Here is a 26092-nt window from a genome sequence, read left to right on the forward strand (position 1 = left end):
AGCGCTAATTTTATTGGCGTTAGGTACCACCTGTAGGTGAGTTTCAGAGTGAGTTATTTTCTTTTCGTTGATATGGATTTAAAGGGGGGTTTAGTTAGTCAAGTTAATGTATATGCCACCTTTTCAGAATGAGCTTAATAATAAATTTAACATTACAAGGAAATTATCTGGACTTAATACACAAGCACTGGACAAAATGAAAATTTGCAGGCCATAAATGAATAAAACTGGAGGGAGAGGGGTCTTCTCAGCAGGCTGGATGATTTACAGCTGGCTTCCTCACCTCTACCCCAGAGAAGGCAGACATCAAGAAAAGGAAAGTGTTGTGAGAATGAGTCCTCTTCTCCAGCATCCAGGAAGTTCCAGCTGCTGGTGCTGGCCCCACTAAAATGCTGATGAATTTTTTATTATGGGTTTCTTTTAGGTAAAAAATAAATAAATCACAAACTGATGTGAAAAGGTGGAGAACAGAAGTTAAGATTGGGAAAATTAAGAAAATGAGAGAAAATGAAACTGATAGATTCACCCATCTATAGTCATCACAAAAAGATGACTCTTTTTCACTACCAAGTCAATTTCTCTCTCCCTCTCTCTCCCTCTCTCTCTCTCTCTCTCTCTCTCTCTCGGCAGAAAGTCCTTTATAATCACATGACTGACAGAATTTGAAGGGAAAGAAGAGACAGCATTTCTGGAACAACGATTACAAATTCTATTAAAAATTTAGAAATGCCGTTTGCAATCTGGCAAAGGATAAAGAATTACTGTTTGAAAGGTCCAATTTTGAAGACTCAGAATGCTGCAGGAACTGTGAAACACAGATGTAAAAGCAGAGGAATGTGGATTTTTTTTAAAAAAAAGTGAAATGGCAGAAAGAGCACATAATAGTCTGAAAACCTTATACAATGCTTTCTAGTGGTTTGCTGCTGTGCTCTGGGCCCTCCCGGGTAGTTCCAAGATCAAGGGAAATAGGGACACTGTGTGGTGGTGCAGTACTCTCAGAGAACATTAAAACGATGCTCCGTGAATTCAAAAGGAGTGGGAATAATGGTTAGTAGATGAAAGCAAGCAGAAAACAGTCCAAATTTGAACCAGAGTTTGCTCCTGGTCTAGAGTGCTGTGGCTGGCACTTCAGAAGGTTGAGTGCTTCATGGTACACAGTGAGGCAAATAAAAGGTTGGGTCACCCAGCTGATGACACCAATCTGACTCCATGAGGCAGTGGCAAACATCTCAGAAGTTGGCAGGTAGTTTACAGCAGGGAAGAGAACTTCCTGATGCAGCAGTTAACCTGAGAAACAAATTGAAGAGAAGGGGGCATAAAGAACGGATGTACACTACTATTCTCAGGTTAGGACAGACATTTGTGTCTGTAACATTTATGCTGCCACCTTAAGTTAAATGTATATTATGCTCTTCTTGTTCCTTGTGTCTTCCATTGTTTCCTGAGACAGAAGGATGCCAACCATTGTTCTACATATGTCATTCATAAGCCATATTGAGAGGACATTTGTTTTTAAAGTCAGTACAGTGGTACCTCATTCCAGAGGTCCATTCTTAACCTGAAACCATTCTTAACCTGAGGTACCACTTTAGCTAATGGGGCCTCCTGCTGCCGCCACAACACCGGCGCCCGATTTCTGTTCTCATCCTGAGGTAAAGTTCTTAACCCGAGGTACTACTTCTGGATTAGTGGAGTCTGTAACCTGAAGCATTTGTAACCCGAGGTACCACTGTATAACAATATTTTAAATAAAGAGTCCTGCCCAAAATCTGGGTTAACCCTTCCCCACACCACATGCAACTCAACTTCTTCTATTATGCGTATAATGTACTGTTTTGTAAAATGCAGCCAAAAGAAAGGGTATTCTGATGCAGGCTTAATGTTGGGGAACACTCTTGTTACAAAATGTGCAAGCCAGCAACAGCTTATTCAGCATCTGAAGAAGTTCCATGTGGTATTCTTCATTATTGCCTCTCTCTTTTGCTCAGCAGCTTCTGTGGTTCCTGGAATCTAAACAAAAGGGGAAGAACTGAAGAAAGTGCACTTGTTCCACCCAATCCTAACAGCGAGAACAAGGAGAGAGAGAAGTGGTTTGTGTGTGTGTGTGTGTGTGTGTGTGTGTGTCAAGGAGGGCATCTCATTAATCGCTCAAATCATCTATGGAATTATAGCTGGATGAAGACAAGGAAATTGGGGTCAGACATATTTAGAAGTCTGTCACCCTCAGCTTCTTGCATTAATAGTGGGATATCCAGGCAAAGAAAGAGAAACCCAATAGCCAGGGCTCCCAGATACCTTGAAAGACAACAAGCTAACAATCATGCCTGCACTGAATGACCAACAGTGTTGGCTGTGACATAGGATTCATTCAATGGCCAAAACCAAGCTAAACAACTTTCTCCATGCTGGCATACTATACTTCACATTAATTGTGTGTGTGTGTGTGTGTGTGTGTGTGTGTGTGTGCTGTGCACATACAGGTGCATCATATCACACATCTGAGTTTGCTGTTTTTTATTAGATCACAACAACTATTGCCATCATAATGCAAAGTGTACACCCAAACCCACAAAGGAGTAACAAATTCACAGTGTAATCACAGTGAACATGTGCAATTAAACCGGTTGCAAAGATGCAAAGCAATAATGGGATGCAACTAGGGGGGGGGGCGTGAATTGGTGTCCATACTGCTTTCTAAGGTGTGCACTGATAACTTTGTTCTGTCCCATTTCCACATTAATTCATGAAAATATTTGTTTAAATATGCAAAAAAAAAAAGATTTATAGGCATGTATTTTCTCAAAATACTCATTTTTAAACATATTTTATCTCAACTTTTCTGTCAGGAACTGCTTCAGAACATTCCGGAAGTGTATAAGCTGGCAGGTAACTACATTCGGATCTGCACATTAGTCTGTGAGGTGAGAATAAGGTCAGTTCGTATCAGTTTTTTCAAAGACTGAATTCCTCAAGCATCCCTACATGCACCATGGGAGATTTGCCATGACATTCCATTTTACTCAGTGTTGCAGAGAATAAGATGCAGAAGGCATTCTAATTCATTTCTATTTCCAGTGCATCCTCCCTGACTCATGCTGTGTATGATTGGGGCAAAGATGCATGCAGACAGTAATTCACTAAGCTGATATGTGTTGGCCAATCCTATAGGAAAAGTCTCACTGTGTTCAGTGGGGCTTATTCCCTAGCAGGTTTGCATAGTGTTGCAGCCTTGGTTTTTATTCAACCCATTTCTATGAAGGAAAACTTTTTCCGATATTCACACAACTGACTACTATTGCATTATACTTCAGCAAATGTGATACCCACTTCAATGTTCCTTCCCAGCATCATCATGCTGTTTAGGCAACAAGGTCAAAGCCGAATTTGGTTTGGCCTTTTTTAATTGCTTCATTTTGTCCCATATAACACAGACATGGAACCAGTCACAAGGTGTAGTGTGAGGTAAGTCTATCATTGTATACCATGCTATAAATTCAATGCCTCAGTTCTATAAATCCACAAAAGCAATGAGATTGTGAGCATGGGTGAAGCACCGCCAGTGTGTATGTACCAACATGATGAACCATGAAGCTTTCCCAAGTTTCTTGGGAAATGAGCTCAATAAGCACAAATAAGTAGGACCAGGTGAGTCTGCCCATCTGAACTAATAAGTGAGGGGGGCACAACTGTACAGTACTTACTGTCTGAACAGAATTCTCTATCCATTTCGGTTGCAACTCACTCAGAACCTTTGCATGCCTCAATGTGAGTCAGTGGCAGAAGTTTATTTGAAAGCTTCAATCTATGCATTATTTCGTATTCTTATGAGGACAGAGCGGTTGAAAAGATGCCATCTCCTCTGAACTCTCGGGATAAGAAAGACTGGGGGCTCTAGGAAAGCACATCTAATGGAAGCTCAGCAAGAAGCTTGAATTATTAAGGCACTAGACTGTTTGTTTGTTCTGTGTATAATCTGTAATTCTCTTGGGGGGTAGAAGAGGAACAGAAGGGTCATCACAGAAAGGAACAGCATGAGAAAGCTAAGTAATCCGGAAGAACAGCCCAGTTACTACTAAGATAGGGCCTGGGAATTTATTGTCTCAGACAAGATAGGAACACAGAAGCCGCTTCTTGCAGAGCTAGCCAAGAGACAGAGCTGGCAAAAGCTCAGAAGTCATGGCAATGCCTGGCAGATGATACTACTTTCTTAATCATTCTGCTGGTCAGCTCTTTTGCACATCTATAATGATGTCTGTAACTGTGGCAACAGAAAGTTACATGGTGATGCAATTGTTATAAAAGACAACCTGGCTGCTTGCATGACGCAGTCAACAGAGAGAAAAAGCTGAGAATGCAGCACATAAATTGGAGGTGATATGAAGAAGAAGAAGAAGAAGAAGAAGAAGAAGAAGAAGAAGAAGAAGAAGAAGAAGAAGAAGAAGAAGAAGAAGAAGAATCTGTGTTTCTTCTTGAGGAGCAAAAGAGGGAAAGGATAGTTGCAAGATGGAAATGGAGTATCACAGCACAGAACTTACCAAAGCATGAGATGGTTTTCATTAAAACAAACAATAACAGAATCAAGTTTAATGTTTAACTATTTAATAAATTCTTACATTTTAAAGTGCAGTGAAACCTATACAAGTGTTTAAGGTGTCAGTTTGATAAAGATACAAAATAGATTTTGGGCACAGGAGGAGTTTCTGTTGTACAGAATGGGACTTCTGCAGTACTGATAGCCCCTGTCCAGCAGTCCCTTGCTGTTCTAAACACACCCAGCCAAGGAAGGCAAATGACTGAAAGTTCATTCTTTATTGACAAAGGCACACCCTTACAGCAGCTCCTAAAGTGCACCAGATACACACACACTTCCAGCATCTACATAGCTGGCTTTAACTTTTTCTGGTTTGTGCTTGGCAGAGTTGATGAGGCAGCAGGACCATGCCCACCTCCAGGGCTTTTGTACCCCTGTCTGATGGAGTACGTAAATAATAATAATAATAATAATAATACCTTTATTGTCACTACACCACCTGTGCGCAGTGAAATTAAACAAGCCCCCCCCCCCACATACACTCAGTCTTTTTCACACTCTGTGTGCTTGTCGGAAGTCAATTGCACCACTATTTTTTTTTCCATTTGGCAGCCCAACAGCCCATGGATAAAAAAACTGGTCTTTAACCTGTTGGTGCAGCTGACTATACTTCTATATCTCCTGCCCAAAGGTAGGAGATTAAAGAGGTGCTGGCCGGGGTGTGAGTCGTCCCTGAGAATTTTCCTCACTCTCCTGACGCAGCAGTCTCCTGCAATATCATCTAGTGAACTCGGGACAACCCATGATATCATGTGCTGTATTCACCACCCCCTGTAGGGACTTCCTGTCCGTGGCTGTCAAACCAGCATACCACACTGTAATACAGTATGAAAGGACACTTTCTATTGTGGACCTGTAGAAAGAAATAATCAATTTTTGTTTGACATTGTTCTTATGCAAGACCCTAAGGAAATGGAGTCTCTGTTGGGCAACCTGAGACTTCTCCTGTACGGAAGTCTACCCTGTGCTTCCCTCTTCAAGCCCCTGCTGGTTCTAGGAGACAGCTGAGTAGGGTACAGTGGGGATTTGATTGACCTGCACCTCACCTGAACAGCCTCTTCCTCCACTTCAGACACATCCTGTGCTCCCCACCTTCATCTCTGACTGCTCAGATCTTTCCTGCTCTCTCCACCCTGGCTCCTGCCTTGTGGGTAGCACCAAACCCACATAAGTAGCTGGCCCTCTTTTCTGTGTCAGCCTCCAGCTCCCCTGCCTCTGTCAGAGCCCTGCCAGTCCCAGGCATTGGTGCTCTAAAAACTTCTCTTCCTCCTTTGCCTTTATTACTGCACATCCAGCTTTTGTAAAGTTAGGAAAATATTTCAAGGATCTGGAATAACATGGACGAAAGATTAAGAAGGATATTTCATTGATATGACATTATGCAGCTTTTGAAAAATTGGCGTAACTGATGCTGACTGCAGAACTAGGGAATTCTACTACTACAGAATTCTAAACTTGGTGACTATGCAATGATGCACAAACACTAACCATATTGGAATATAACCCATCCCTGGTGAAATAGGAGAATTGGTAGCATATCTATCTCTCCTTACTTAGAACCCCCAATATACCCATGATCACTACAGCAGGTCACAAGATTATAGCAATTCATTGGTCATTGGCAGTTTTCAAGTCTCTTTAAAGTCTCTTATATAAGAAACAAGCTTCACATACAAACACATAAGAAACAACTCAGCAGCACTTGCAGCCACCGAGACTACCTGAGCCTCCAGTGACAAAGCTGGATCCAAAAGCACCCCCAAACTGTGAGCCTGCTCCTTCAGGGAGAGTACAATTCCACCTAGGGTTGGCAGCTGAGCAATTTACTCAACACAGGAACAACTCACCCACAGGGCCTCCATCTTGCCAGGACCCGAGTGGTTTTCAGGCTAGCATCACTTTATGGTGGCAGTCTTTCAAACACTTTTTATACTGTGGGGGAAAGATATCTCCTGCCAACTTCCACCTTTTAGGCACAAAATTGGCCATGTGCAAGGAAACATGGAGGTAGACATACTTCAGCTACCTTGGCATGGAGTATCTCAAGTAGTTACTTAGACTTCAAAATGCAAATCTCCTCCAAAGGCTGAAAGATATTCTGTGTGCAAAAAGGCTAGCAGCAAGAGAGAACTAAAGAAGACATTTAAGTACAAATTTCAAAGCAGTGGCTTCTTGCACGGGTTCAGTATATGGTTTCAGCAGTGTCCTGGCCATTTTAAGCGACTGGGTTGTATAAGATTCCAGTTACATTAATCCACTGGCTGTGTTGTGCTAGTTTGCTTCTCCCCCCCCCCCTCCCCATTTACATATCATATATTCCTGGGATACTGAGTGCCAACCTGCTTGATGTGTCCTTTGTTAATCTACCAACCGCTCTCCCTACTACTGCTTCCCTGAAAAAAGTTTCTGGCTCCTAAGAACAGCATCATTAAGAGAGGGTGGTATAATCATAGTTATTATAAAGCACTTAGCAATGTTCGCTCAGTTCTCTCGATAGCCAAGCATGCAGAACCCTGTCATTTTACATACAGGGTACTTTGTTCCAAGGAGAAGACTGTAGGATTGCTACTTTCCAGAAAGTGACTGTGGAGAGAGAAAGTTGGGGTGGGGTGGGGGGACACAACTTGCTGAATATGTTGCTATTAGATCATTGCCATTTATGTCAGGTCTATGGAATCTCTGCATTATGTAAGATAGCATTTAATATCAATTTAGAGAAATTAGTGTTTATCACCTCATCACCCTCCAGCATGGTAAAAGGTGGGGGGTTGTTAAAATTTTCAGTTTAATTTGCCATCAACTTGGGCAAGTTTCTCACCTTTGAAGTAAATGCAAACAAACAAACAAACAAACAAAAATGGCCTGTCCCCAAAAGCTGGTTTTTACGATATCGCTGCTGAAACAGACATACGGTAAAATGGAACGGGTGTGAGTGCCTGCGGAATTTTAAGGGAGTGGCTTATATTGGGGCATTGTCTTTTCTCTCTCCCCCCCCCTTGAATTTTAAAGGTGCGGCTTATATTTGGGTGTGGCTTATATTCAGGCTAATACGGTATATGTACAGAATAACATGAAGGAAAGCCATCAAAATGGGAATAAGATAGAACAAGAATGCATAAAAGAGAAGCCAATGCTCTAAACATGAAACTATAAAATTTCTCAGGCGCAAAACCATGAATATTGCACAGTAGCCATAGATGTGAGGGGAAACATATTTTGTAGTAAAAGCCACCTATAAGACTGATTCAAACTCTATGAGAAACAGTACCTCTAATGACAGCTTAAGCCAAATGTTGTGTGGATTGCCAGGATGCACCTGCTCACTATTCATTCTTGACATCAGGCCAACGTGGGTAAATTGATTTGAAGCTGGCAAGAACAGGGATCATTCCAGCTGCATCTCTTGTTGGTCTTCTAGCAAAATTGCTTACATTAAAACAGTCTCTAAAAATGAGACCAACAGACAGTTGCATAAATGATGTGAGGTTACAAAACATGCTTAAGGAAAACTTGCAGATGAACCAAGTTGCTTCCTGTTGTATCTCCAACAATGCTTGTATGGTTTTGGTTTTTGTAGGTCCAAATCATCTGAGAATGTGTACCCTTTCATATATATATTTTAGCTTTGAGCATCCCCACTTCTTGGAAGGAGAGGGGACCTTGCTCTTCTTCATAATGAAAAAAAAACAAACAAAAACAAAACCCTGCTGATCACTACCTTGCAATCATGACATGTCCTCCTTGGATCCAATCAATGCCAACAGACACTTCAGAAGAAAACAAGTACACCTTCTGCATAAGTTAGATATAAGTTGTTAACTCAACACTACGTGTAAGCGAGACACACACTTCTGTTGCATAAATAAGGGGGAGGGATAATCTGTTGAAAAGTGGCGCCCCTCCAGATGTTGGTTAACACCCATCAGCCCCAGCCAGCATGACCAAAAAAGTAGAGTGCCATTTGCAAATCTGTACTGTTAGATATAATTATTTCAAAATTCTCTCTCTCTCTCTCTCTCTCTCTCTCTCTCTCACACACACACACACACACACACACACACCATCTCAGTATTGCTTAAGATGAAGGTAGTAAATGGCCACAGTGACAAATGCTTACCACAATCTAACCATCCCTCGGACTTATGAAGCTGTGGAGTCTCCAAGCAGCCCTATCAGCTGGGCAGAGAAAACTGGAAAGGAAAAGAACTTCCAGCAAAGGAAATTTCTTCCTCTTATTGGCCACGGGTCCATCCCACTAACACTCACCCTCACACAGTCCCGCCTCCCCCCCATGCATATATGCATATGCATATGCGCAAGCACACACCCCCACACACCCCAACTGCTCCACAGGCATGAACTCAATCAAGGAGAAAGGGGGATTGGCCAGTGCAGGAAAACCCTTCCTTTTCCCAGAGTTTTGCTCTGACTCCAGCCACATTTCCACTCCTAGCTTCCTGTCTGCTGCATCCTCCCCCTCTTTGTGAGTGGTGGAGATAGTAGAATCTGGATAATGGCCATAGCTATTTGTTTTCAAAAACCTGACTGCTTCAATCTGCTCTAGTCACACTTTTTTGAAAAGCTATTTATAAGTGACTTATTGTGCCAGAAGGTGGATTCATCCAGCTGCAAGCAATACAATGTGGATGTACAATATCCATACCCCAACATGCATGTGTGGATGCACATCTGAGGTACACAAGTAGTTCCTGATACAGTAAGTGATACGTGCATACTTATTTGGATGTTACCAGCTGTATTGGGACAGATATCTGGGAAAGTATATGGAATTCATTTGCACAAGAGGTAGTGATGGCCACAAACAGGGCACTAGGTTCCCATGGAAAGGAACGAGAGGCTGAACAGAAGACCCATGGATTCCTCTTGAGTTTCTGAGGATATGTCATTCAGCAGTACTAGCTGCTGCCAGTGTTACACCCCCTCCCCACTGCCAACTTACTCTGCAGCTCAAGAAGTAGTGAGATGTCAGTAAAGGAAGATCTGCAGTCTCTCTTCTATTATGCAGAATGCATCAATTTGCTTCACTGAATAACTGTCCCTTCTACCTAGTCTCCACATGACTGCTGGTGTATTGCAAAATTGACATCTACTAGTTTTTAATCATAGTAGTCCTCATAGGCATAACTCCTAGGGGCTGAGGCTGTTTCCCCCCCCCAAAAAAAATGTATTTTTGGAGCGGGCCAGACCCCTTCAATTTTCAGAGGGCATTCAGCTCTGCCCCCTGGCTCCTTGCACAGTTGTGCATGCAATGTCACATCAGGCCCCTTCAATCCTCTGGAGAAGCTGGTAGTCCTCATACCACATTCATGTTTTTCCAAAAGATCCAAGAGCTTTTTGTTCATCATCACACCACTGCTTTGCTTGTCCCTTTCTCTCTCTTATAGCTCTTTTCTAGTTGTACATGTTTCCTTCCTCACTTCCCCAGTACATTTATTAATGCTACAAGAACAGGGAAGTCAATGGGGAAATGGCTGCAGACAGAAAGAAGGCCTGGTTTGTACAGTCACATAAGAGCATTATAAAGAAAAGAAAAGAAGTCTGGTCAACGTGCTACGTGTACAGAACTGCTGTTTTCTTGACTCATAAATCACTCCCATGGGGGGAAAGCTCTTAATGCCACAGAATTTAGAACCATAAGCATACGTGATTTGACTTAAATTATGGAACTTCACTCCCTTTCAGATCATCACATTTAGCTACATTTTTCTAAAAATAAAATAAAATAAAAGCTTTACCAGATTCTGAATAATATCACGACTTCTTAAAACTGGGAAGTTAACACAAACCCACTTTTATAAAGACCATTTCAGTCTGAAAACATTAGCTTATATTGGCACTATCTGTTCTAGAATTGATTGTGCCAGAAGCTGAATGATCAATGCTGCCATTTAAGTAAAATGAGAATGGGGTTTTGGAGGAAGGAGAGAGCGTGTTCTGCTCCCCCTGTTCTCTTCCCTTGAAGCCAACAGTGACTCAGACTCCTCCCCCTCCAAGCCAATGATTCAGACTCCTCCTTCCTTCAGCAAGGGTGAGTAATTGGCTGCAATCAAGGACCAGAAAAGGGAGAGGAGAAAGGAAAAAAGTGACTACGTTGTACCTATTGGGTGTATATACGATTATGAAAGTGACTGGATGTTAAATGTGAAAGACTGCAGGATCAGGAGCAAAGTGAGATGATCCAAAACCAGAACCATGATTCAGGCAGTGGAATCCAGACAGAGAGTCAAGAAAAGGCAAGAAATTCTGCAGAGGGGCCCATGCAAAGGCAGGGGGCCATGGATACTCCAGCCCCCACAACGTTCCCCATGACAGGACTGGGTACCCACAAATGTTTGTTTCAGGGTCGCACACTCGGGGGGGGGGGGGGCTGACTGCATGTGAGCATGCTGCCTCAGCAGGAGCCTCAGGCGGCGCTGCCCAGCCAAAGAGAGGGGTGGCAACGCTGCACTGTGATGAACAATAACCATTAGCCACACCCATGTAACTTGTGTCATTTGTGCTACAGGAAGCTTTGAATTTGGGACTGGAGGGTGGGTGGTGTATTTTGGACTCTGCTGGTTGAAGTGGTGGGGATAACCTTTCCTAGTGGGTCTCAGTTGATGATACAATCACACTGTGAGCTACATAATTTAGAAAACTGTGAGGGAAAGGTATCAGCTAATTAGTGTGATAATCTGAAAAAAATACCTCAGAACCCCCATATGTTCTGTAAATTTATTAAAGACTCTAGATTCAATGTATCTATTAGGAGCAAACTGATTTTCTTTGAAGTCAGATTCTTAAAACATAGTTCTTTGCTATCTACTATCCTAGTAGATTAAACACGCATACACAGATAAAACAAGGATAATTTGTTTCTATTTTTAGCACTAACACTTTCTTTAAACTAATAAAACCAAACAAACCTTTCTTTTTAGAGAGCCCAAACACCTTGTTCAGATAATATTCTGAGGTTTCTCTTTGTTTTCGAGAAGACAAAACAGATTCTTAATATGGTCCTTTCATGATGGTTCTTATGACATCATCAACCCTTTCTATTTAGAATAATGACTTCTTCCACACGCCAAGAGATTTGAAATTACCTGTGAAATATATTTCCCTAGGCACAGGCTCAAGAAGCATGTAAATTACCCAGCTTAATGGCCTCTGGAATTTCTGCCTCTCTCTCTTCCTCTCTCAGTCACACATTCTCACACAAATCAGATATGTTCAGAAAATATCATAGGATCCATGCTAAGAGCCAGGTGAGTATTTGATGGGGGATAACAGTTGTGAGACTCAAGTTTCCCCAGGAAAACTCTGGCTCCCTATGAGGCAAACATAAACACATCTAGCCTCTTAAAAAGAGAAGAAGAAGAAGAAGAAGAAGAAGAAGAAGAAGAAGAAGAAGAAGAAGAAGAAGAAGAAGAGGAGGAGTTTGGATTTGATATCCCGCTTTATCACTACCCGAAGGAGTCTCAAAGCGGCTAACATTCTCCTTTCTCTTCCTCCCCCACAACAAACACTCTGTGAGGTGAGTGGGGCTGAGAGACTTCAGAGAAGTGTGACTGGCCCAAGGTCACCCAGCAGCTGCATGTGGAGGAGCAGAGACACGAACCCAGTTCACCAGATTAGGAGTCTATCGCTCTTAAACACTACACCACACTGGCTCTCCAGGATAACCAGATAGGAAACAGAAGCATCATTGGCATAAACAGTATTTCTTTAAAAACACTTCCTGAGGGGTGTGTGGGGCTAGCCATATTTTACACAGTGTGCAAACAGCCAAATGTAAATAGCTTGTGTTGCACAATTCATTTAATTTACATGATCCTAATATTACAGAATATGTTAAATAACTGACAATGTGTAGTCTCGTTCTTCTTAGATGCATAAAAAAGAGACTGTGCTGAACTCTATGGGCCATTTTAATTTGGTGATTAGTAGAGACTCTTTGTGTGTACCCCAAATAATAAGGTAAATTGGGGTGATTTGAATCATGATCTCTTGTTCCAGAGTTGATTGCACCGAACAAGGCATCTTGAGGCACACCGGGAACCTCCCAAGCTTTCACATTGCTCCGTGGTCTCAGTTTTTCCAAAACGTTGCCTCCTTTCTTTTCTAAGAAACAAAACCAAACTGACTGGGAAAAGGACCACAGGTTGAGTGATGAGGGGAGGGGGGATTTTGATGGCTAGTTCCAGTTTTTAATCACAGTGAATCGTTTTCTGAAGTCACTCCACTCATGGTGATTTGGGGGAAAGATACTCAAGTAAAAAAAACATTTCTTCTTCACATGGGTCATAATTCTTCCCCATATTTTGACTGTGAGAGCAGGGTGCAGGTGGCTGAGTTAGACTACTGGGGTGGCCTTTTTCTTCTCCAATTTTTCCCTGCCCCAACATATAAAAATCAGCTCGCTGAAATTTGGCAAGTTGCATCTAATTTTGGCAGAATTTTTTTTTAAGGTAGATTTTTTTTCTTTAAAAAATAAATAAACTGCATGAATACTCCAGATGGATCTGCCTGAAATTTGGTAGGCTTAATCCACCGGGGGTGGGAAGTCAATTGTCTGCAAATGTCATCAACTTACGTGAAAAGAAAGAAAAGGTTGGTTTTAGATTCCCGGTGATAGTCAATGAAGATGAAACAGAGGTTCATATTTAACAGATTGGGTTTCGACCCAAATAAGAAATCTAATTGGAATTATATGGAGTAAATCCAGAAAATGTCTAAACTTTCTCAGTTTAGAATACCATTAACTAGATTATAACAGTGTTCGAAACTCCCATTGTTCTAGGCACATTTTGTGACAAGGAATTTCATTAGTGTGAGCAGTTTCTGAGCTCTGGGTGCAGTACTGCGCCTAAGATTTCAGATTAAAACTGCAGAATGGAAGGAAAGGAGGACCTTTTTCTGCTTCCCCACTTCCAGCTATTCTCTAAAAACTGGAGAAGAGATCCTCTTAAGAATATTAGGGGGGTGGGCAGGGGAAGGACTAGACCATATGAAAAATGAACATAATACTGTAGCTGCAGTTCATTCATTTTCAGCTTTGTATCCTTCTTATAAAAAGTGTGCCTAGACCAGGGGTAGGCAACCTAAGGCCCATGGGCCAGATGCAGCCTAATTGCCTTCTCAATCCGGCCCATGGACGTTCTGGGAATCAGCATGTTTTTACATGAGTAGAATGTGTGCTTTTATTTAAAATGCATCTCTGTTTTATTTGTGGGGCCTGCCAGGTGTTTTTACATGAGTAGAATGTGTGCTTTTATTTAAAATGCATCTCTGGGTTATTTGTGTGGCATTTTTTCATTTTTTCCCCAAAATATAGTTTGGCCCACCACATGGTCTAAGGGACAGTGGACCGGCCCACGGCTGAAAAAGGTTGCTGACCCCTGGCCTAGACATTCCATTGCTGTGCCCATAACCTAGGTTTAAGGTGCCACTTAGCTCCTAGCTTTCATATATCAGTTTCTAACACTGGATTATAATTACGGTAACAACTGCAACATAAACTAAAGCGTCGCATTTCATGTTCAGATTAAAACACTACATACAATCTCACTTTTAGAATATGTACAGGTTCAAGGTAACAGCAGGTGCTGAAATGGTTGCCATTGTGGAAATTTGTTGTTTTAAGTGCAGTTTAGAATTGCAGTGGAAGGAACTACAAATAAAGAAACTATATGCAAGGTACATTGGCTTTATTCCAAATACTAAACATGTAAATTGTGCACTTTCTATATTTGGATTACTAACTCTTGCAACCTTCAGAGTGCTGCAAACAAAGCACCTTAAAGATTAGAGCTGTACAGGCTAAAGTATATAAACTGTTCAGTCAATTGTTTTGCTAACAAGTAAAAATTATTCAGGACTTATGAATTTCCAAAGATCCACTTTTGGTGACCCTCTCCTACTCCCCTTAGTCAAATTTAGTAGTTACCATGCAGTGTGAAATTCACGGCTTTTCCTCCATCATCAAAAGCCATCATTATCCTGTGCACCCTTACTTGGAAGCATAGGATCACTATCACTTTGAGTGATGAACTCAGTGGGACACTCCATCCTGAGTAAACATGCGTAGGAGTTTACACCACAAAGATGCCAAAGTTCAGCTCAGTTCAAGTCAATATCAACAATGCATGTTTTAAGACTGGGCCTTCCATAATATTGATGGGTATCCTGACTCTGGTGTTCTGACCGTAATCAGGAATATTCCATTCCTGCATAGGCATTTTTCCTGAAAAAGTATTTAATCAGTTGACAACTATATAAAATCACTAACACAATGCAGGCAGCTTTCATGGGTCATGACACCAAGCAACAATATACCTCTACCAAAGTACTGACAAAAATCCTTTATATCATAAGGCAAAAATAAGGCATGGACAGAAGCTCTAAAACTAACCAGTCAAGATCAGGGTTTAGACTCCATCTAAAAAAAGAACGAGTCCGGGGTTGACATCATACAGCACCTTCCAAGGCCCACATTTCAACAGGTCCCCCACTGCTTAACCCCCCCTGGCCCACCTCCTAACGTTTGCTGCTTTTTCACCTGCCTTCTAAGTGTACAGGTCTGCAGGGAGAAGGCAATGGATGAGTAGAGTTGACAGTGCCAAGGAGATTGCCCACTTCATGAGACAGCCTCACTGAGATATCCCTGCCCAAGAGCCCCTCAAAATCTTGAGATAAGACAAAAAATAAAATAAAATAAATCAATGCTGCAACATAAGGTAGGACTGCTGGTGAAAAGATGGATATAATTATAGATGGAAGTAAGTAGATTAAATTGCTCACATGCTCATCTTGGCTGCAGGCACATCCTCCACTCATCTGTGATTCCCATATGACATGGCAGACCCACTTTCCAGTGAGAAGGCCATATGCTTACTTTCCCAAAAGCTGCTAAAGAGCAGATTTGTTAACTGGCTTTTTATTTTATTTTTTAAAGATGAATTCAATGCAAATAATCAGGTTCATGCACTGCCAGAAACTGGTTTCCACTCCAAAATATGTAAGTATGGATGCTATGCACATACGTAGGGTGTGCATGCCCCCCCCCCCGATTCATCTTGCATCTGTGTGTTTTTAAAACTTCTGATGTTTCTAAGTTGTTCTTTGCTTCAGTCTATAATTTGGCTCCTAACCCACTCTGTCACTGTAATGGAAAATCTAAAATGTGTTACAGCATTTCCCACTTTGGGCCAAAGTGGATGAAATTTACAGACATGGTAGGTCCATGACCTTTTGGTGGAGGAGTAAAGAGAATTAACTTTTCTTCATAACTTTATTAAAGAAGAGCAATGTAGGATATATATTTTTAATGAAGCTTTTAACTTTTCACATATCATATACTGCTGTGCTTAATATCTAGAGCTCTTCACTGCTTCACAGGTAACATTTTGGACAGTCTCACTTCTTCCAGAGCCTATGTATCTCAAGAAACATAGGAATAATAGAACACACAGCAATTCTGTAATTAAAAACAGAGCAACAGTGACCCAAGTGCTCTGTGGCTTTGGGGCTGAACTGGCTCAGAGGGTGTTATTGACATTGACATTTAATGCCACAGGGGAGAATACCCCCCAAATGACTCTGGTTGGCCTTGCTATTGGCTTCCACACGAAGCTGATGCACACCCTTAGAGCATACTCCCCACCCACAGGTTCATTCTAATCCAAAGTAGATAGTATCTCACCTTCCACAGGAAATGAAACACATAAAGATGGCACCGTACACAAGATACCACAAAGCAAAGAGCAGAATAAATACTTTTAGCCAAGTAAGAGTAGTGGTGAAATCTAGACACTTTGTTCTGTCCCTTTTATAAGTGACTTACAATTCTACTTTACCTCAACAATGCAACAAGAGAAAAGCAAGCAGGAGGACCACAGATGAACTCCATGTGGGTTATATGCACCCTCACAAAAGAACATTCAACTTTTGTTCCAAAAAGCATCAAACACAGCCATAGGAATATGCCATGCAGATAAGCGAATTATGACTATGTTTACCTCTTTTTCATAATTATAGTTCTGTTACTCAATAAAAGAGGCACAAAAAGCTACTGAGAGCACTGAAGCCCAATCTCTGCATATTCTGATCTATCCTCTCCCTGATTTGGCATTGCTCACATTCAGCAATCCCGTTTTTCTTATGACTATAAATCCTAAATCTGCATTGGAGTAGTGAAACTTCAGAAGTACTCAAGTATACAGAGGACTATATTTGAATACCTGTGGATGTCATCCCTCCAAGATAAAGGCCACCCACTCACCCATCTACTACTACCCCATGCACATACACACCAAAGTTAAGACCATACAGAAAGTGGATTGTATTTCCCCTTATAGAAGGAAATTAACACAAGCCCAACATGAAAATCCTCCTGGGAACATTGTGAAATTTAAGACAGTCACAGAGCATTCATAGATGAAGATGTGCGATGGCTGTTGAAGCTTAAATAATGTGTCTGTGGGTTGATTTATGAGGATTGTAAGTCATAGGTACAGACTAAAAGTGTGCCTTGCAAAAGAACCTGGAATTTCTGTGGTCTTTGGCTTTATAGAGACAATGCTTTACTCATCTTAAGTACAAATTGATCAAGACAAACAAGAGTCACATTCAACATCAGCTTTCTAAAACATCCTGATGATTACTTACCAAACACTGAACGTTTCCATTTAAGAACATGAGAGACTGGAGAAAAATTATTTTCTACAGCAATATATCACAGACTGCACACTCATTCATGTGTAGGCAGATACACACTTCTATCTGTTGAGTTCATGTTGACTCTCCTGAGGCTTCACATTCACATTCATTGGTAAGAAAGATAATACTGCTACACACCACCCCAATCTTGGAGCGGTGAGAGATTCCAGGGGTTCCAGGCACTTACCGAGGGTTCAGGTTCCCTGGAATGAGGGTCAGCACAGAGTGTGATTTATTTACACTGAGCCTAACATGGAAGGGCTCACAGTAGTAACAGGTAGCAAGTATCTTTGCTTGAGAAGGCCACAGATCTAAAGAAGCCTCTGTGTATGAAATTTTGGTATAAGTCAAACCTGTACTGTCCTGGTGCACAACAAATTTGTAGTTCTCAACTGGGAAAGGCTGATTATGACATCATTACTCCACTGTAAATATGCCTCAATCACAGCAGAGGATATTGGTCATGAGCCACCTTCAGACCTCTTAATTAGAAAGTGAAATACTTTAAAAACTGGATAAATAGTACAAGTGACTGATGGAAATAAACCTTTTACCCAAAACTTCCTTGCTCCCCTACTGAGACACCACACTGGGGGTACAGGAATTGAATGGAGTGGGTATTAAAGAACATTCTTGATAAGCGGTAGTGTTCAACAAATGTGTTCCACAGTGAAAGACATATTGAGGTCATGGAATAGTTTTCTCCCAATTTAGACTGACTGGAGACACTTGGATTTTTCATTTTCCCTATAACATGAACACCTGTGAATCTACAACAGTATATCACATTGGGAAAGCAATTTAAGAGACTAGTTATGCAAGCTGTGTTCCTGGTTGTTCCCAGCCCTGAGGTCCATTTCTTTGGTTCTCTTCCAAGCATCCTAGAATAACTAGCCAGAGCCCCATACATAATATATGGGTAAGCAGAAGAACTCAACTTCTACAAAACAAAAGACCCATACTCTCAAAACAACAGGAAGTTTTCTATCACTCTCCTTTCTATGGGGCTGGTGGGGGTACTCTGTCTTGATTGGCAAATACCACTCGGGATACCTGTACTTCCTCTCTTTCTTATAGTATTGATAGTTGTATCTGTATTTTCTTCAGATATAATATATATTGCTATGAAAATAGGGAGTCATTCATGAAAGCAGTATCAGAGCCAAAAATTCTGAAATGCAATGGCTGTGTCTGAAATCCAGAAATGCCTTAAAAAGTATCAGAGAACACATTTGGGGGGTTGTGAACTGTATTTATTTGTTACTACATATGGGAGAGCCAAAGATTTGATGGCAAGCACTCTGCTTTCTTTATCTGAAGTTTGAATTCTCTTCACTGAAGTGTCCTCTTAAGAGACAAAGTATAGCACTTAGCATTTTCCTTTCTACTCATGTGAGTGAATCCACAGCCAGTTCCAAAGGCTTCAAGACACTGAAATACTGTGTTTCCACATGGCACAACAGAACTGATTCTTTACTCACCTGATGTGGGATTCCGTTGAGTTTCATTTAAACTCTTAAGATCACTCACAGAGCTGTATTGAAGGGCTTGCTTGCCATCAAGGTATCCAAAGCTCAGCTCAGCTGGGAAGGATTATTAAGCAAATGACAGGCCAAAATAGATTGGGTTGTCCAGCTCGGCTGGCCACAAATTGTGAAGGTCTGTTTTTAAATCATCACAACTTGTGTGTGTGTGTGCGTGCGTGTGCGTGTGCGTGTGCATGAGAGAGAGAGCAAACACACACACACACACACCTCTTTGCAAAGGTTTGATGTTCAACATAATGTTTCTTTGGACCTTATTTCATTACAAAACATTGTGAACCAAGGTTCACCCTTCTTCACCCACCATTTCTTATCAAAGTGCTTGTAGCACAGAAAGGGAATGAGAAGACTCAGTTCACCAAGAGTTTTTTATTAAATGTACTTTGGTGAACATTTTCCAGTACATGGAGCAGTACGATCAACAACTAAAGGCACATACTGAACACCAAGTAAGCAAAACTTTGTAGTGTACTGCATGACCAGTTCCCAGGTTTGAAAACAAACGGGGAAAATCAAATCAGAATGAATATTCCATTAATCATTTTCAGCTCAGCATAGATCTTAGGAGAAAAGCCTCTGAGGTAGTGGACTGATTTGGCTTTAAATATGTAAGGCTGTATTTACATACCGTACTACTTTCAACTGTATAACGTTCCAGTCCGTTTTATAGTGGCTCACTACAGTCAGAATACATGGCTGCATGAGCAGCAAATGAAGCTTTTTTGTTCTCTCCAGCAGCCCTGTAAGACAGGCCACTATTCTATATGCAAACAGTAGTTGAAGACAAAGCTGTGAGAGATTTGTGGTTGAGGTGGGACCTAAACCAGGGGCTTTTTGGCTCACAACTCAAGTTTTTAGTCCCTACTATATCCCAGTTCTCAAAATTATTATCACAACCCTACACTGCCTATGCTGGCATACCTCTTCAATCTTATTTTATTATTTATTTATTTCACAACAATCTCTATATCGCTTGTTTGTCATAAAACCTTCAAGTTTACAAAAAAGATTACAAAAATACACACACTGGTATTGAACAGGAATTGCATCCAGTGCTGTCCGTGTGATTGAAATGGACGTGCTTCTCCTCTCCTTCTGCCTTGCATTCCCCTCAGCCCACCCAAATCTGCTCTGAAGGATCTCCCAAACATCTGGAGCTGATTTTTTTGGGGGGAGGGGCTGCAGAGAGCTGCAGGAGTGAGGGGAGGAAACCTTATTGCTTCATTAGCTGTCAACTCATGCAAGTTGTGTGCAAAAATATTGAACATTGAAAAATATTAATTTATTTATCTAATTTATGTATTTATTAATTAAATTAATCTAACAGATACATAAATATAAACCACCATTAGACTCAATTTTTTTTGCTATCAAAGTTCACCTTCAAATACATTTATGAGCTTAACAGCCTAAACTAAGAGACAAAAGATTGATTTTTTAAATTATTTTTTAGTGTTCTTTGAAGAACCTATGCTGATTTTCCAAGATGCCAGGCTGCAGGAGCTAATTGAAGTTGAGCAGATGCATGGTTCAATGTGTTCCTGCAGAACACACCATAGATAACCAACCAACTTTTCTTGGTTATTTGGTCCAGGTGCGGGCCATTTTGATACATTCTGAACTCCACGAATAAAATTGCATTCCTCTTCTCACCTGCCAGAGAAGGAAGAATTTTTATATTAAGCAAAGAACTGTGCGGATAATTTAAAATGAGGGGAAACTAAAGTATCATTAGAACTATTTAAGATTTTGGCAGTAATTTGATTCATCAGTTATTTCTGTATTGATTTAATTTTCCGAACGAGTCACATCTAAAACAAGCTTGGATGAAAGTTAAAAGAAAGGAGATTTAATGACAAGGTAAAATATTGCCAACCATTTTTCTTGTCTATCTTCTTTCTGTTTGTGCTGCATAACTGACTGCCAAGCCTTTCAGCAAGCAGATAGGATAATAGCTTTTAGTGGACCATCTTCAACTTCAGTTGATAAGAGTTTACAACCTTTCAGGTTTCCACAAAATGCTCCTTCAGGCAGAGCCAAGATTCTCACAGATAATAATCATAGGAGTCTCAGAGTGCTTCAGGGAGGACATGCCTTTATTAAATACAAGGTCCTCCCAAACTGTGTTCAGTATATCTGTAGACTAGGAACATACAGTACTGTGATCCTCAAATTCTGAGATAGATCTCTGCAGACCATTCACAAAGGGGGTGCTAACCATGGTGCTGCATTTTCCATACACTCTGTTGTGAAAGAAAATCTGCATAAACATAGAATATGGTTTACACAGAGGCCTACTATTGAAGTGAAGATAAAACAGTCTTCCTCCCAATCCTTACTCCAGATCTACAGTTCCTGGAAGACATCCAGGTAATTTGTTAAGCCTTAATGTGCTGCTCCTCAATGCTAGATGGCTGAATGGTATCATCACTACAGTCCAAGATTTAATCCTGGGTGAGAATTCCAACCTAAGTAGAGGATGGATTTAACCCATCCTAGCTGTGCTCATCAGGGTTCCAGGAGCAGTATAAACATTGATTGGGAGGGGATGTTCAATAGGATTCCAGCTAGCTGACAAGGTACCCTGTCCGCTAGATATAAGTACCTATCGTTAGTGTTGGGTTCTTGACATGCTAGCACTTTACTTCAGCTTCTCTTCCTCAGCTGACAGAGCTGATCATGAAGGGGGTATTGAAGACCCTAGAACTAATAAGCTTGTGGACTTTAACAACCATGTTAAGACTCCATTATTGGAAGGGACTTGGGTCTTCATGGGATCCATGACTACTGATCCTGTCTCAAATTATATCTGGCCCAACACACTTAGCTCAGCATACACAAATTTGGAAAGACTGTGGTAGCAGGGCCGGGGCAGGCTAGTGTCAAAACTCTGTCTAGTTAATTTGTATGGGATAAATTTTAACCTGTTACCTCTGAAGATGTGGGCAGACTGCTTGGACAAGTGTAACCAACCACCTGTCTCCTTGATCCTTGCTTACCCTGGCTCATAAAAGCGAGCCGGGCAGAGCTGGGCAATGGGCTGTGTGGGGTGGTGAATGCTTCCCTCTGTGAAGCTGTCATTCAACTGCTTCTTAAAAAACCATGTTTGGACCCTGCCATTATGACCAATTGTTACCCAGTCTTCCATTCCTGGGCAAGTTGATTGAGTGGGTGGTCGCTGAACTCCAGGCAGGTCTGGAGGATGTGAACCATTTGGATCCCTTCCAATCGGAAGGGGCTTGAAATCACCTTGGCCACACTGGTTGATGATCTCTGGAAGACTAAGAACCAGTGCTATTTTTCTAGAAAAAGAGGTGCTGGGATTCACCATGAACACCTCCCTTGTTCTCTTATAGTGGCAATGGTGAGTTCCGGCTGAAAAAAAAAGCCCTGCTAAGGGTAGAGGTGAAAGCTATTTCCTGGTTCTGCTAGATCTCACAACAGCTTTTGATAACATTTGCTATCTTATCCTTCAGGATCATTTGGGGGGTTGGGACCTAGGGGCACTCTTATGCAGTGGTTCTGCTCCTTCCTCCTGGGGGTGTCCAGAAAGAGGTGTTGGGGGTGAGTGTTCAGACCCCTGGGAGCTCACTTGTGAGATGCCTCATGGCTCTGTCCTATCCCCTATGCTTTTCAATATCTATATGAAGCCATTGGGAGAAATCATCAGGGGGTTTCGGCTGGGTGTTCATCAATATGCAGATGATACCCACTTCTACCTTTTGTTTAACTTGGAACCAGTGAGGCTGGTGAATGTCCTGCATGAGTGCCTGGAGGAGGGATGGTGGTTAACAGATTGGGGTTGAATCCTGACAAAACAGAAGTACTGTTCTAGGGGACAGAGGGCAGGTGGGTGTGCATCCTTGGGGTCATTTGGGGGGCACAGCTGTCGATGGAGGCACAGGTTAATTCTGTGTCCAGGATGGCTGTCTACCAGCTCCACCTGGAATGATGGCTGAGACCCTACCTGCCTGTGCACTGTCTCACCAGAGTGGTACATGCTGTAGTTATCTCCTGCTTGGACTACTGCAATGCGCTCTACATGGGGCTACCTTTGAAGGTGATTCAGAAACTACAACTAATCCAGAATGCAGCAGCTAGACTGGTGGCTGTGAGTGGCTGCCGGGACCATATAACACCAATCCTAAAGGATCTACATTGACTCCCAGTACGTTTCTGAGCACAATTCAAAGTGTTGGTGCTGACCTTTAAGACCCTAAACTGCCTCAGCCCTGTATACCTGAAGGAGTGTCTCCCAGACACCGTGATCCACCTCTGAAGGCCTTCTTGTGGTTCCCTCACTTTGAGAAGTGAAGTTACAAAAAACCAGGCAAGGGGTCTTCTCAGTAGTGGCACCTGCCCAGTGGAACACCCTCCCATCAGGTGTCAAGTTGATAAAGAACTGCACAACTTTTGGAAGACATCTGAAGGCAGCGCTGTATACTGAAGATTTTAATGTTTGATGTTTAATTGTGTTTTTAATATTTTGTTAGGATCTGCCCAAAGTGGCTGGGGCAACCCAGTCAGATGGACAGCATATAAATAATTTTATCATTGATCATCATCATCGTCATCATCATCATCATCTATTCTTTGGCAGTGGTGACAGCTACCAAATCTCACTTCTCTGACACCATTACATCTGTTCAGTGTCATCCAGTGGAGCCTCTCCAGTGGTAAAAGGCTTTCTACAACCTGGTAAAGTCAGGGAAGTGAAAGAACAACTCATGAACCACTGTGACTGTTTTGAAAGTTTTCACAGGTAAAATCACTTGCATCCGTTCAGACTTGGATTCTACTTTTGAAGCAAGATTAGAGACAGATGGTGCTATTGTGCTGTCTCATCAAGCTTTCATGGATCCCTTTCAGGTTGCTGGTCCTGAAGATGTAGACTGAGTGCATGTAGAAGTTATACCAAGTACATACAGTATATGCTTGACCCTTAACCATCTTTTTTGCTGAAAGCAGCAAGACTGGACATGTCTCAGTGGGTCTTAAAGGTAGTCAATGAACATCAGAAGAGCCCTAGTCCAGCATCCTGATCTCACAGTGATCTTTGTTTTACATGTTTATATTATATCACCCATTTTCAAATGTGTGATGCCTAATATCAGACAAAACATCGCACAATATTTCTAACTGCTATTTAAAAAAATAAACGAATACTATGCATCCCATAGGAATAAATATCTGGGGAGGGAATTGAAGCAAAGCAACAAACAAGCCATACTGCCAGACAATAGGATAAACTAATAAAGTTCTCACATTTATGGAAAGCAGTAGGTACAAAGCATATTCTTTTCCTTAATCAGAAATAGCTCTCCGGCCTTTGGAAAATTTATTTCAAATACAAAAGATAAACAACTTGTTTAAAGGTTACAATGCTGATAACAATTTATATTTTCTGTCTCTGATGAAGTGGGCTCTAACCCATGAAAGCTTATGTCTGAATACATTTGCCAGCCTTTAAGGTGCAACAGGAATCTATGTTGTTTTGATTGAAACAGACCAACATAACTGCAGCTTTGGAATTTGTAGTTGGATTACTCCGCACTGCTCCCACATAGTTTAATTCCTTGTAATGTCTTGTATAAATTAAATGTGGACTCAAACATGAGAATAGCTTCTTAAGTGATCAATTGTTATACAGGATCCTCTTTCACTCCACATCAGCCTCCACAAGATCCTGCTTCTATTTAGTACCAGTTAGCCAATGCTGAAAAGTATTTAAAAGAAGAATCAGCATCAAAGAGCAAAGCCCTTAATCCCATCTATGTACACAGGCATACCCAGTCACCAAAAGCAACTTGTCAATCAAGTGCATACCACCCAACATGCCCAAGTGAATGGGCCTGTTCCAATCTCGGATTTTGCTTTTTAAATCTCGATGAGAAATTCCACGTTAGACAACAGGCTGAGCCAAGCCTTCCTTAGCTCAGCATAAGATGATTAAAACCATGCTACCCAGGAAGAGAGAGATAATATGAAACACCAGAGGTTTACTAGGGGACAGAACTAGGAACTGATATGCAAAACCACTGTGAATGTTTAAATCATATCTGAGTCGCAGCAATCCAAGTGCAAATACTCTAATCATTCTGCATGCTGCAGGCAAGACAGCCTGCTGTAATGGGAGGCAGCTCTAGAAATAGTTATGAAGGCTAAGCCCTTATACTTGAATATATATAAACACATCCGTGTGGAGAGAGAAAGAGAGAGAGGTAGTAATTCAGCAATCTCTAAAAGTTAAGAGGGTTTCTAATTTTAAAAGCTCAGTATCATTCTCAGCTGTGATACAATATCCCCTCAAATATTCCAAATGAAACCTCTCTTCAAAACCCACCTTTTCCACAAGGCCTTTGGCTTAACCCCATAATCTTCATTGTCAACTGCAACGTATATACACACAGAGAGAGCAATGTATAAAATAACAAAAATTACCTTATACTCAGAAGACCAAAAATCTCTGCAAAATTTGACCTTTTTTATTAATGCAGTTTTTTAAAAAAATAAAAATAAAAAATTCAAGGGTCATTACAATGAGGTTTGTAGATACAAGAAGAGAGGTTTTTAAGGAACATCCAAGCACCAAATGGGAAAATTAAAATCTGCTTATTTGTTTTGATTTGTAATATCAGCTAACATAGCTCCCCCAAAACATATGTGGCCTCGTGTTATACTGCACAGCCTGGATAAATCCCTCTTTCCCCTGTCTAAAATAGTTATAAATTACTTGAGTATTCTTATTTGGCAAAAATGAATTACTGTATAGCACACCTGACAGTCAGCGACTTCTACAACTGACACTGCAAAAGGAGAGTAGATAAGGAAACACATCTTGTGCCATTCAGTTCTATGTATGTCTGTTCAGAAATGAGTCCTGATGAGCTCAATGGGTTTTACTCCCAGGTGAAGTACTTGCGTACTGCAACCACAATGCCCATTTCCCCAATAATTAATTCATGCTAAAGGTTGAGAACAGATCTTGCAATAATTCTAACTTCTTGTGTATGAGAAAGTTATTTACAAACTATATTAAGTTACAAAAATCTGAATAGGAACTACAAGTTGTATAAGTACAGTACAACAAAGTAATTCATTTTTTAATTAACCGTGTTATGTTTCAAATTCATTTTATGGGAAAACACTGACACAGACTGATTGAGAGGTTGGGCTGTTTTAGTGATCATTCACACAGAGAGGGGAAACTGATTGTTTCTAAAGAGACTCCTTGCATGAG

General features: G+C 41.2%; 1 protein-coding gene across 3 annotated transcripts in view; it reads right to left on the reverse strand.

Annotated features, from left to right (window-relative positions):
- Nucleotides 1–26092, reverse strand: part of CACNA2D2 (calcium voltage-gated channel auxiliary subunit alpha2delta 2) — a 523930-nt gene that overhangs the window by 495415 nt on the left and 2423 nt on the right. For 2 of the 3 annotated variants that reach the window (XM_033140619.1, XM_033140617.1), the window contains exon 1: nt 7121–7139. The exons of the other annotated variant lie outside the window; for it this stretch is intronic. The gene's annotated coding sequence lies outside the window, so the exon portion shown is untranslated. Of the gene's footprint in view, nt 1–7120; nt 7140–26092 lie in introns of those variants that run through there. 3 annotated transcript variants of the gene reach the window in all.

Source organism: Lacerta agilis, chromosome 2 (assembly GCF_009819535.1).
Source record: "Lacerta agilis isolate rLacAgi1 chromosome 2, rLacAgi1.pri, whole genome shotgun sequence".
In the NCBI taxonomy this organism is placed as follows: domain Eukaryota; kingdom Metazoa; phylum Chordata; class Lepidosauria; order Squamata; family Lacertidae; genus Lacerta; species Lacerta agilis.